Raw genomic sequence first — 14,913 nt, forward strand, 5'->3', positions numbered from 1 at the left:
ATGCATATATATATGTATGAGTGTGTAATAATCATACGAATTGGATACAATCAAAGGGAACATTAGGATAGGAATAGTAGGCAAGCTGGTGCTCTTATGCATGCCCCTTACAGACCTCTTAGAAATGGGGTGAGGTCAATAGTAGACAGTTTTTGGTTGAAGCTTTGGGGATTTTGGGAAGAGACCACAGTCAGGTAGTTTATTCCAAGCATTAACAACTCTGTTACAGAAGTCATATTTTCTGCAATCAAGATTGGAGCGGTTGACATTAAGCTTAAATCTATTGTGTGCTCGTGTATTGTTGCAATTTTTTTTTTTTTTTTATTATTCAAAAAGTTTTTATTAGTCAAAAAAAAGGTTTATACAAATACATATCAGGTATGGTAAATTTTCATTTTTCTTATCTAAAATAAGAATTTTACTCAAATTTTTTAACACATACAACAGCCATATGGCAAGCAGGTAACACGAAGTAACTAAGTTTACAAATTTTAAATACGTAATAAAGAAGGGTCAAGAATAAACAGAATATCGTACAAAAGAGAATAAGGAAAACCAACACAATCCCAAATATCTTTATCACTTCCTAGTTTTGGATCTCAGAACTCTGGGTTCAGCCTGACCCAACTCCAGGGCCGCAACAGCGGCAGCCGCTTCCGCCCCATGATCTATAACCTCCCTTCTTCAATTCCTGGGTCATCTGATTCCAGGAGGCTTTGTGTTCCTCCACATAGGCCGTAGCCTCCATAATTGTACTGATTTTTTCGTAATGCCCTCCCGGAAAATCATCAATCCCTCTGGCATCAGCCATCTGAAGCCCACTCCTTCTGGTACAATTTGCTTGACAAAAATAATATTTCTTTCTTTTTCACGTACCTGTCTGGGAATCTGCCTCAGAATGGTTATCTCCCTGCCCCTGTAAATCAGTGCCCCACTCCTATGTTTTCTAAGAATTTCATCTCTCGTCTCTCTTCTCACAAATTTGACATGAACCTCTCTGGGTACTGCATGCGTGCATATTGCAATTAACTCTATAAACTCGATCCACATCCCAATTCATGAAATCAACACCTCTCCCAAGAAATTCTCCCAACAATTTAGTCACAACATCTCTCAAGTCTTCTTGGTCCACTTCTTCCAAATTTTGAAACCTAAGGAAATAAGACATTTTATCCATCTGTAGTCCAAGCACAGCATTGCCTGTCGTCTCCTCTCTTTTCTGCACTGCCCGCATCTCACCCTCCAAACCTTCCACTTTCTGCTTGTTTTCTGCTGAAACTTGTTGAGTATCCTTTAAATCCTTTTGGATAGTCACAATTTCTGCTCTTATTTCATCCAATTTCTTGTCCATATTAGATAACTTTTCCAAAATTCTCTCCATCTCTCCAGCAGTTGGTCTCTGACCTTTTGCCATTAAGGAAAAAAAAAAAAATACAAAATCCTCAGGCAGGCACAGTATCCTTGTAATTTCCTCCGGATCCACCAGGGGGCACTCACAGGAGCAACGAGTCCAGAGTACAGTTAGTCAACCAGGAAGCCGAAGGGATAGCAATTTCAATTACTGGCTCGTTTAGCCAGCTCACGTGGCTGAGGCTGGGAGGGGACAGAACACCCTCCCACAGCAAAAGCCTTCCCACTATCTAGGAGTAGATAGCGATTGGCCCAAAATAATGCTGAGAAATAATGCTGATTCAAAATGTGTTGCACCTGCTAAAAAAGCCAATGCAATCCTAGGCTGCATTAAAAGAGGGATAGTATTAAGAACATACAAAGTGCTAGTACTGCTTTACATTGCTTTGGTAAAATCACACTCAGAATGCTGCATCCAGTTTTGGTCACTACGATACACAAAAGATGTTGAGACTCTAGAAAAAATCCACAGAAGAGCAATAAAGATGAATAGGAATCTGGAGGTTAAAGCATACAATGAATGGTTTTGGGAACTGGGAATGTCTAGTCTAGTCTAATGAAGAGAAGGACTAGAGGTAACATGATAGCAGTCTTTCAGTACTTGAGGGGCTGTCACAGAGAGGAAGGGTTAGACCTATTCTTCAAAGAAATTTACTTATTTATTTATTTTATTTGTCAACAAGTACAAGAAAACAAGTAACAGAATAAACATAGACATGAACACATGAAAAAATTTGGCACAAAAAAGGATATAAATTGGCAAAACATAGCCATAAACACATAGAATGATTACATATAATTGGGAATAGTAGGACAGGGACGGTAAGCACGCTGATATGCTAATGCACGCCCCCTTAGGGACCTCTTACGAAGCATGAAAGGTCCACGATAGACAGTTTATGGTGAAAGGTATGGGGATTAGAGAGACTAACAACAGGATCAGGTAGACTAGAGTGTTCCAGACATTTACTACTCTATTGCTGAAGTCATATTTCCTACAATTAAAATTAAAAGGCAGGACAAGAAGCAATGATGGAAACTTCATCTAAGAGAGAAGCAACCTAGAACTAAGGAGAAATTTCCTAACAGTGAGAACAATGAAGTCAATGGCTTGCTTTCAGAAATTGTGGGTGCTCCATCACTGGAGGTTTTTAAGAAAAGATAGAATGGCCAGTTGTCCAGAATGGAATAGGGCAGGGGTGTCCAAACTTGGTCCCTTTAAGACTTGTGGACTTCAACTCCCAGAGTCCCTCAGCCAGCAAAGCTGGCTGAGGAACTCTGGGAGTTGAAGTCCACAAGTCTTAAAGGGACCAAGTTTGGACACCCCTGGAATAGGGTCTCCTGCTTGAACTGGGGATTGGACTAGAATACCTCCAAAGTCCCTTCCAACTCTTGTTAGTCTGTTATTCTTTTATATATAGAATGAAGCTGGACTCAAGTCTCCGGTCCTCTCCCAACACCCAAACCACTACACAGGTTCCAGGGCTGCAAATAAGCTGAAAATTTCTAGGATTTTAAATAGAATAGAATAAAAAAATCTTTATTGGCCAAATGTGATTGGGCACACAAGGAATTTGTCTCGTGTGCATAAGCCCATAGTGTACATATAAACAGCAAGGTCATAGATCATAAACCATAGTTACAATCATTAATCATAAGTTACAAACAAATGATAAATCATAAGAAACCAATAGAAGAAGACAGTAGGAAAGATGAGAGGATGAGAAAATGAGAAATGAGACAGTGCTTGGGAATTAAGTGTTCAGCAGAGTGATGCCATGGGGGAGAAAAACTTTGTGTCTGATTGTTTTGGCATGCAATGCTCTCTAGCAGCTTCCCGAGGGGAGAAATTTCACATAGATGCAAAGGGTGCATAACAAGGAAATGTTTAATAAATGGTTCAAATTTCTAGTAGTCTCCTTCTTCCCACAGCCTTCTTCCACTTTAACTTTAAAGTAATTAGTTTTTCTACTTTCCAATCCTTTTGTGGTTGAATGATCATACTGTATGTCTGAAAACCACAGTGATTAAAAATCCCCGCAAATTATATTCCAGATAAGTAAACAGAAGTGATAAAGTTTTGTTTTTTTTAAAAAATCAGTGCGATACTCTTATTGAAAGGGTGTATAGTTACATTAACTTCTGTTTATCTCACACATGGAAGATTTTACCCTCTAAAATTTAAACACCAGGAAGCGTTACTTAAAACTGATCAAGTGGGAATATGTTGCCCATTTTTTCCAGGCATATAGAGTTGGCCCTGATTAAAATCTGGATAGGGAATCCCAGTGATATAGGCTGGATGAGGAAGTTTAAAAACTCCCAGAAGATGACAGTGAAAAATCACTTCTACTCCTTCCAAGAAAACTAAATTATGTAATTATTAAATCATCAAAATATGAGCTGTTTTATGGATAAGTATTAAAACTATAGCTTGAGTTTAAACCAGAGGTGGACGGCACATGAATTAACAACTGGTTCACCCAGCACTGAAAATGTGAGCATGCACATGCACGCGACTTAATAAACGTGGCTAAATAGGCCGGCATAGAACTGGGGTGGGTGGGTGGTCCACAAGTCGCAACTACTGGTTTGTCTGAACCGGTCCGAACCAGAAGCAGCCCACCACTGGTTAAAACTAAAACCTAGAATATGAGTCAGGCTGGTTGAATCTTACTATTGCCTTGAGTGAGCACTTCAGTGCCTACCTCAAATATGAGAGTGACACAAATTAAGACATTGCCCAGATTAACAAGGTCTGTGTCAGATGTTGGGGAGTCAGCACAATCTGTTGATAAGCAGATGAGCAACCATACATGGATAAGACAAGAGAAGCTGGAATTAATTGGATGCTAACACAACAATAAATTTAATGAGAGACATTTTATGAAGTGTATGAGGGAACTATGAGTGGAGACAAGACCTATATCCACATTAACTGAGAAATATTTACCACACTTCAATGTAGTGAAGAAGATACTGCTTTCATTCTTTGAGATAGACCAACTACACATTACATCCCAGACTCAAAAAGACCTAGAAGGACAATTGGAAGTACTCTAGAAGATGCCAATCAGGGCTCTCATAACAATCTCTTCTATCACCATAATTCAAACCAATGAACTGGCGGTAATCTGGAGACATTTGGTTGCATGATCAGTAATTAGTTACATAATCAGTAATTATATATATATAAAAGTGAAAACCATTCACGCCGTAATCACAAAATCTCCAGAACCATAAAGCTTACAAACTTGAAATTTGCCACGTATGTTCCTGTTGGCTTCTCCTCTCACTAAAAAAGGATTTTTCAAAATGACCATCAGAGCATTAGTATTTTCTATATTAGTATTAACAGGTTGTGATGCTAAGGAGTCCTACTCCCCCTCCCCACCTGAAAAGAAATCTGTTCCAAATGCAAAATGCAAGTGGAGGAGAGGAGTTTCACTTTCAATTTTACTTTCACAGCAGGAAGCAGCTTTAATACAGAACACTTGAGCTAAGCCACGGCCAGGCTCCTTCCTGTTTCCTTGCTCACACAGCAAATACTGTTTCACTTTCCAAATAGCCCTCTGATGCTAAGGAATTCTACTCCCCCTCCCCACTTGACAAGAAATCTGTTCCAAATGCAAAACACAAGTAGAGGAGAGGAGTTTCACTTTCAGTTTTACTTTCACAGCAGCATGGGATAGGATAGGGGAGGCTTCTGTGGGGCAAGGCTGAGGGAGAGAAGGGGGTAGGATAGGGGAGGCTTCTGTAGGGCTAGCCTGAGGGAGAGAAGGAGAGAGGAGAGGTCAATCATAACTACTCATTAATTTTCAAGCTGTAAGTGTCGATTTATCAAGCCCAATCACATAGTTTGGTAGCGAAGCATAGGTATCCAGCTAATAGCAATATATACTGGTAAATGAGGTTGGAAGCTAAGATCTGGAGGGAAAGTCAGCTCTCTGTCAAAGAGAGAGAGAGACAGAGAGTCAGCTAGTAGAACTAGAGAGAGGTGTGGAGATTAAGGATAAAACAGCTACTGAAAAAAACACAATGACTTGAAACCTTAGAGCAGGTATAGGCAACTTTGGCAACATTACAACCTGTGGACTTTAATTCCTAGAATTCCACGGCTGGCTCTGGAATTCTGGGAGTTGAAGTTCACAGGTTGTAAAGTTGTCATAGTTGGCTGCCCCTGTTCTGATGAGGATGATGCTGATGATGCCCTAGAGCAGGGATTTCAAACTCACATCATCATGGCGGCGTCATGTGTCGTATTGGGACTTTTCTCCCCTTCGCTAAACTGGGTATGGGCATGGTGATGCATCCAGTCCATGGGCTGGGAGTTTGACAGCTCTGCCCTAGAGATTGCTAAAGAAAGGCTAACAACACTGGTTACCAGGCTAAGGAAGTAGATTAGAGAAGCAGAGGCCATGAAGATAAAATGTTCACATAACACCAATGCAAAGTGGCTGCAGGACCAGAGAGCAAACCATAGAAATCTCCCTAAACAGGAACCACCAGTCATCATCACTTGATAACTTTAAGATTTTAAAAGTTAAAGTTTGGTTTGAGGTGCCTCATATGTTCTATGGATGAGATGAAGGCAATGTTACAATGTTACAATATGGCATAAATATGATTGTATACTTCAAATGTAAAGATGAGCTTTAAATGTGCACAAAGTCTATCTAATAATTAGTTTTAATAGAAGGGTTAATGCTAAAATGCTAATGTTAATGTTAAAGAACTAACAGTGCTTTTGCGAAACATCAGGCTTCCATGACTACACAAATTTAATATTACTTGTCTGGAAAGACCTTTTCTCACTTTTAAAACCTCCTTCACCCCTTTGGAAATTCCATAATCACCAAAGTGTGTCTTAAGTGTTAATTGGTAATGAGTCAACAAGGAAGACTTAACAGATTCTTTGGGAATTCAGTTATGATGCAAGACTTTGTGTTAGCCAACCTTTTGTCTGTTCATATCAACCAAGTGTTAATGCCAGTGAATAAATGCTGTGCCCAGTGCAGTCTGTTTCTCTATTGCATCTTCCAGCTTGTTTAACATAGTTTCTTTACGAAGGCAGGGAATTCCTAAAGCAGCTTATAACCTGCAAGATCAGCCTTGTCAGTGAGAGTGAGTCACTTAGGCAGCAGATACTATGGGTTCAGACACAAAGTGGCAGCAGTGTTGAGAATCAGAGATTTATATGCCACACGGCTGTTCTGGCAATCCAATAGTCTGTTTTCAATGTTGAGATAGTGTTGCCAGTGTCAAACTATGATTTAATTTCCAGTTTGATTAGCTTCTGCGTGTGGACTCCTGCCAGGGATATCAAAGCAGCCAGCTCTAGTAATAGCTCTTGTTTCCATTGAGGGTATTCTCAAGTGCAAAATGCCTTTCCTCAAGGATAAGTTCTTAAATTCCCCATTCCTCTGGAATGATATGGTAAATGCTTTCTAGGATGATAACCATATTAGAAATAATTGAAACTCAAGGGATTTTTTCCCCCCCAGAATTTCTTCTTGAGGTTTTGTGGGATGACTAAATGCTTCCTAAGGTACATTTTAAGCAAGCAGTGCATAAAGTATTATTGATCTGTTTTTCAACTGTATTCAATTGTTTTCATTGCTGGAAGATAAAGAGTGGTTAATTATTAATTCCATATGTGGTTTTTCTTTATAGTGTTCTGCTACATCTAATATTTATGTTTTAAATAAGCAAGACTACAAACAGTAAGGAGAGATTTCTCTAAAATTCACAATATAGGCAGTTCCTAACTTATGATCGGTCACTTAATGACCATTTCAAAGTTATGATGGACCTCCCTGAGCATGCTTATGAACCACACTTGTTCTGATTACCCTCCCCTCACAGCTACACGATCACACTTGACCCATGTGTACCCATTTGTGACTATCTGCAGTGTTTCATTCAAGTGATCTTGTTTAATGATGGTTTTTGCCGAAAACTGGCATTTACTTTTGGTTTTCAGCAAAACTAGCCCATAGCAAATCATTGGCTCGCTTAATGTCCATCACAAAAAAAGGTTGTAAAATCAGACAGTCACATGGATGACTTGATTTATAACCATCATGAATTATGACTGTGATGGCCAGACTCCATTGCAGTTATAACTCAAGGACTACCTGTAACATTTTTCATGCTTGATATTTATAAAATGGCACAATAACGAATCAGACTGTGGACCACATAGATTTAGCAAAGGTAATCCTCTCCTTTTCTGCACAGAATAAGTATCTGTGCAGATGCCTATATTGGTCTTTGTTTTTTTTCTCTCTGGCAACCAATAGCTTTAAGATATGTTGTATAATACTTGTTCTGAAAGCTACTGGAAGCCAGGTAATACACAAGCTGGAAATGACTGTTCCCTGCTGGCAGAAAACTCTTGATGAGTTTCCTTTTATTAGAGCAGTGGGATAAAGAATAAACTGGAGGCATTATGTGAGCTGCTGTGACTGAGGCCAATTTTAAAGGATAAATGGACCTAAGTGACTTGTAAAGGTATGATCAGAAAATAAGGCAACATTGGACAAACACAGCTACATTTATTTCATATTACTGCTGTTGAAAATTATGGTAGCTTTGCACCTGGTACACTCCCAATAAGCCTCTATGTTCAGATAAAAGTAAGCATATGATATACTGTACACTAGCTGGTTCAGCAACCAAAAATACAATTGACATTTCCTAGCCATGCAGTCCAATTAAGTCTTTATCCTTACTATTTCCAACTTCAGCACTCTATCTATAAGCAGCGTATCTTATTTTCAGGTTCTATCAATTTCAGACTGAACTTGAATATGAAACTTGTCAACTTCCTTTTCTGTATCAGTGGGTGAAGCACAGATTTGCCTAACTTTCAAATTAAGAGGATGTCCACCTGTAGTCTAAATGATACTATTCAGTCATAGCCTGCTATGTTTATTTATTTATTTATTTATTTTGTCATAACAATATATGTAGGTATCATACAAAAAGTTTATATAATATATAAACACATATATGGGTAAATATAAGGAGGTATAAGCATATATGTATATAGGAAGAAGAAAAGAAAAACAATAGGACAGGAACGGTAGGCACGTTTTGTGCGCTTATGCACGCCCCTTATGGTCCTCTTAGGAATGGGGTGAGGTCAATAGTAGACAGTTTTTGGTTGAAGATTTTAGGATTATGGGAAGAGACCACAGAGTCAGGTAAAGTATTCCAAGCACTGATGATTCTGTTACAGAAGTCATATTTTTTGCAATACCTAGTTCTTTCATTCCTGTATCTTTTTCAACTATGAAAGCAATACTGTTCCTCCTTTGTTTTTTGTGTGATCTGTAGCATGAGTACAGTTGTAAATGGCATAATCTGAGAATAAATGAATGAATAGTAAATAGTCAATTTCAATTTGCTGATGCCAAACGTTAATATATAAGTGATTCATTTCATCTTCCCAATGTTTATGTTGTTACAGTCCAGGTTTCTAATTTTATCTTGGAAGCTTTTGATTTTCTTTTTGCGTGTGTCTGTGTGTAACATCAAGAACTAGATACCATGAAGGCTTACTATATCACTGATCATCTGCCTCCAGTATCTTCCTATGTCATTGCTGCCCAATATATGTACCTGCTTGCTTTGGCTGGCCAGCTGGGATGACCTTCATGCTTTGGTGTGAGCCTGCTGAGAGTTTATATTCTTGGCATGCACTCCTATTATTCTTAGCTAGCCTTCCCCACAAACACCACCCAAATGAGATGGAGTGAATATACTCTTAGAATTAAATAATTCTAACCCCAGAAATTAAAACTACAACTGCTTACCCAACTGCTTACTTATTTTCTTCATTTCAGCAGTACAATTAAGACAGGGAGAGTCATTTTCTTGCTGCTTTGGAAATTGGAAACTCTTATCTGATCTACAGCAGAAATCCGAGAGATTTATCAGAAGATTACATGAACCTTATATCTATGACTTCTTACAGGAGATGTTCTTCATGCAGTACATATAGATAAGAGGTTTATTGCTTTCCTGAGCAATTATGGATTAAAAAGTCACTTCACACAGTCAAACACTAGTTATAGCACATATATTTTTACTTCATTCATTATCTGTCCTGTTCTCCTGGCTCCCAAAGTGACAACAGGGCAAGGTCCAAGATCCAGCAGGAAACCCAGTAATTACTGTGGAACCCAGTGCTGTCCTTTGTACATTGGGAAAGAGATGATCCACAGTTTTAGGACAATTAACACAAAAATCCTGCTGCTAGCAATTCTTACTTCCTTATCAAGGATGACAAAGAAAGTTCTTTGTGGATGATTAGAACTATCTATATGCTGATAGTGGAGAAGTCAGATTGGGTTCACATTTTGCAATGAACTGTGGTTTATTTTGATAATAGAAAAGAAGGCACAGTGATCCATTTCACACACAGTCCCTAAGTTCAAATAAAAAGAAAAGTCCATTATATGAATCCTGCAGCCTCTGAGTCTGAGATATGTGGATCCCAGGCTCTGAATAAAATTTAAGGGGGGAAAAAACTGCATTTTGAATCACCTTTGATATATTGATTTTACATATGCATTACTTCCTGGATGTCTTAGCATAAAGCACCATTTTACACTTGAGAAACATCCTAAAGATTAGCACCACATGGAATAATCAAGTCCAGAAATGGCAAAATACATCTAAAATCTGACAGAAGGTCAATCTATAGTGATTTTTATCCCTATTATAAAGTGATATGATACAATGTGCCTATGTATGCATCTTAGCCCAAGACACTTTGTCCTTGAGACTGATTGGGATGAGCACATATTTGTTGCCTCTGTGTGTTTCTACTTTCCTCTTGAATTGCATCTGTGGTTTTTACATGTGTACTGGGAAACACAGCACAAACTGATATGCCCTCTCTAGGTCACATGACCAGAGGGGAAGAAGGGCAAGGGCACAGAATAGTTAGTCACACCTCAGCTATAGCCTGGATTCAGCCCATTTTTGAACTTTATCTTTCTTTTGATGGTTTCTCCTGCAAAATGACATTTTTCCCCATTCAATTCAGTTTTTTAAAAAGTATATTAACAATGAATAGATAATGAAGAGTCTGAAGCTTTTTTACTTAGTTCCTTTTCAAAAATCTCTTGAATTGGAGACGTTGATAAATGAGAAGAGTTATTATCCTAAAAAACAATTACTGTATTTCCCCGAAAATAAGACCCTGTCTTATACTTTTATGAACCCTTAAATAAGCACTTGGCCTTATTGCCACGCGCTCAAAAGCCCAACTGGGCTTATTATCAGGGGATGTCTTATTTCGGGGGAAACAGGGTAAAAAGTCTTAAAAAAATAGAATACTCACCAACAGCTGGAAAACACCCTAATTGTTTTCCAGTTGACAACTGAAACAAGTTCTTTGTGTTCACCACCTGCTTCCTCTTTGGTGTCAAAAATACCTGAGTGGGCTCATTTGAAAGCAACCTGACTATTTCAGTTTCACCCACTGAAAAATATCCTGGAAAAAGGCAAAGGGGAGCTATTCTGTATCCTTTCCATCCTGTTGTCAAGAAAACTACTTGAATAAATCCATTAAATCACTAGGAATCAAGCTGAACTTGAAATAATTTTTTCAGAAACATCAGAAAGGTGAGATCCATTCTGGAATTGGACAATAAAGATGCTTCTGATTACTTCCTCATAAGAGTGGTATATACTATATGTGTCTGTGTAGGTGAACTTGTGCTGATGATAGTGCTTTTCTATATGTAACTGAGCTTTAAAACTGTTAAGAAAAAAATCAATTTACAGTTTAATTAATTAAATAGTTTTCTGAAACTTGCTTTTTATAAACAACAGTAACCACATCATGATAGAATTCAGTCTGTTAGTTTTATTTGAATTGGTTTTATTTTAGCTGAATTCTAACCAATTTATTAGAGGGTTTGTGTTCTTGGTATAAATAATTTTACTGTGTTTCCCCAAAAATAAGACACTGTCTTATATTTTTTTGAACCCTGAAATAAGCGCTTAGCCTTATTGCCATGCACTCAAAAGCCCAATTAGGCTTATTATCAGAGGATGTCTTATTTTGGGGAAAACAGGGTAGTCCTAGATATACATGTCATGCATGTATCAGGCCAGCACACAGCAGTTTTTAAATAATAATTCTACCTTCTTGAATTCCCTTTAATTTGGCTGTGATGACATCTTGTGGTAAATTAACTTAACTGGAACTTTCATCCTGTTAGACCTACTAAGATGAATAACTTTCTCACATACAACAGAAACACATTCTTTCCACAAGGGTGCATGTTTTTCAGTCTCTGCCAGTAACAGATTTATAAATGACAGCTTTATTATGAAAAATATTAGTGCTTAATTTCAGCAATGGAGACATGAGGTATTCTAGCATCCTCTTTGTAATGGGATTACTATTTCCTGCATAAATTGTGGAATTTGCAAAAGTATACGCGCTTCTCTGGAGCAGCCTCAAGAGGCATCACACCTACTGCTCATGAGATGAAACTTTCTTTTGTCTACATGAAATAGGCTCTAGAAAGGATCTACTCATGGAGATCCTTTGGAGAATATTAAAAGAGAAGATTATGTGTTACCCCAGAGTGCTTCGCTAATGAGCCTTTCTTAAGAGGAGACAGTGCTGAAAGACAACAATGGCTATTCAGAGTATTCATAGGTCTCACTTGAGGACCATTGTGAATCTTGCTGGATTTGGTCACAGTTTATTTCCTACCAGTAAATCTGGGCTGTGATCCTGTAAAGACATAAATCTCATCAATGTTTTGGAAAAATACCATAATGTTTATGGTGACATGCCTGCCCTTTGCCACAGAAAGCTTATCTATGGGCTTGGGCAAAGGTGACTGCTTCTTCTATCTATGGGACACACTGTTCCATGCTTTTGAGGAGAATAGCATTATAGATTTTTAGGGTTAAAACCTAATACAAAACAGCATTCATCGTTAGAAGAGGTGGAGAAGATTGAACAGAGATGTTATGAAGTAATGGCTGGTGTCCTCAGCTATTGGAGAAGAAAGGAATTTAGTATTGGCTTGTGTTTGAAGTCTAGAACTAACTTTTGGTCAGGGAAAGGTTAACAATGTGGTTTAGGTACTAAACCCAGGAAATTTTGTGGTAACTGCAAAATATTTCTGTTTTACATAATGTACCATTTCCCTATTGCCACAGTTCTCCATCTTTGTGTGTGTCACATGAGGCCACAGAGAACTGACCCCCTGATTTTGTTGTCTGACCTAATAGGCAGCCTCATGCTATTGCACAAGCAGGTGCTCTTCTCATGTTCTTGTGTGGGCTCTGTTTTTAAGGAGGCTCTAGGGTGTTTTTTTTAGCTATACCCAACTGGGTCTCATTACTTCCGCCAATCTTTGGGGAAAGGTGGACATACTGCATTACTGCATTTCCAAACCATGCTATAAATAGCAGCTTCTCATCATATTTTGTCTTTTTTATGGTCCAAAGGCTACCTCTGGAAAAAAAAAAAGCTGAAAAAACAATGATGCACCTAGTTAGCTGTTGTAAGATCACACATACAAATATCAGCATGACAAAGTAGCAACAATGGTGCTGTGGAATATCTGCAACAAATACCATCTCTCTGCAAGCAAGAATATGATGAAAGGAAATGGTCTGTGGATGCTTGTGTATGTCTGGGTGCCATATTGAGAATTTAGGACTGAATTGTTATAAAATAACAAACAATGTGTTTTCAAGTTTAGCTACCACAACATCATTTTCTGAGAGTTGTCCACCGAAGATCAGAATGTGGATTTGACATAGTCTATATAGAAACAAAGAGACAATTCTCTTTCATTACAAAGAAGATGATAGTGGAATGGCTTCAAGAAAAGCCCAGAGCATATGTAATTTAGGGCCTGCGAGAAAGAAATCTTTCAAGGGTAAAGAAAAAGTGGCCATGGGGCTTTGCTTTGTAGCTTTATCTAACCATTCCAATGCTGTAACCAGAAGAGCCTTCTGCATCTGTTGTCTGGATGGTATACACACACAAGCCTCTTGTGCCTCTCCTTAACAACTACTGGAAGTAACAACTGGTGCTCCTGGCTGAGACATTAAGAGGACACAACACACTTCAATGAGGTTTTCTGTTAATGGCATTGGGAGCTCAGCAAGATACAAAGTGAGAAACAACAACAGAAGAATAACACAAATCCAGCTACAGGATTTTTTTAAAAAAAGAAGAAAAGGAACAATGAGCTAGAATTGGGGACCACATTTTGATAGGAAGGTACATGTTTTTGGAAATGTTTCATTGTATATTATATGTTTACATAACTGTAATTTTCATTAAGTTGTTTATTGAGTGCTGTTTATTTGCATTGGAGAATTACACTGCTAGTGTGAAAGTACACACTCATATTCAATTGTACATGATTTTTAAAATATCTAGTAAACACAATTGTAATTTGGGCTAGGCTTGCTGCATCCAATGAGACAGAGAATTCCAGATGTTTCAAAAACTTGTTTATGACATTCTGATCTTTTAGTTGACCTGCTCAAAAATATTACTCTTTTGCTACTCCTAGATTTTTGCATAATAGATCACCTTCTCAGTTACCTACATGTACCAAGATTTGTGAGTGAATCTGTTTTTTGAACTGCCCTTTAGAGGGCACTAGAAACTTAAAAAGCTTGTTTTTAAAAAACATTTAGGACAATGAGATTCTGTATCTTATCAGGTTATATGATAAATTCATAAAAATAAAACCATGGTTGTACTGTTTGACTTTATCTTAAATTTTTAATAATACAAAAAATGGCCATAGCTCCAATAAAAATCTGGCTCTGCAATTTTCACTGTCATATATGAAAGCAATTAGCTGACTGGAAGTGTTTATATCTTTTCCCCTTGTAATCATTATCATAATGATAATGTGAGTTTGTACATATTCACCATGTGTTTATTTACAGATATCTTTTTTAACAATAATCTTTCACCTATTAATTGCCAAAGGAGATTTGGGTGACACATATAGCTGTTTTCCACTATAATTTTATTCCTAACAATTTTTTGAGTTACATTACGTGGAGAAAAACCTGACTATTTTGACTGTATATTTTGAAAGAAAAACTGTAATTATTTTATCTGGTAGCAGGGTAATCTTATTAATGTTATCCTACAGTATTTCTTATGAAGATAGAAAGTTATCACAATGCTATCAAATCTATTTCTTTAATATTAATATTATATTTATACTAAGATATGATCACCAAGATATGTCACCTAAACATTAGCCTCACCTTTAGGAGAAAAAAAGAGGTCAATAGCAAGAATATTTGCTTAATGGACTTGGGAAGCTCAGACAAAGGTTCTGAACACCATTTCTTTCCCTTCTTTTTCAGTCATGGTAACAAAAGATAAAAGAAGTGACATTTAGATGAAGAAATCAGGAGTTGGCTGAAGTGAGTTGGCTGCAGTGAGTTTCCCGTGGCAAGTTGTTGTAGACCCATTTCTAA

The sequence above is a fragment of the Ahaetulla prasina genome, chromosome 2 (genome assembly GCF_028640845.1).
Source record: "Ahaetulla prasina isolate Xishuangbanna chromosome 2, ASM2864084v1, whole genome shotgun sequence".
Lineage (NCBI taxonomy): Eukaryota > Metazoa > Chordata > Lepidosauria > Squamata > Colubridae > Ahaetulla > Ahaetulla prasina.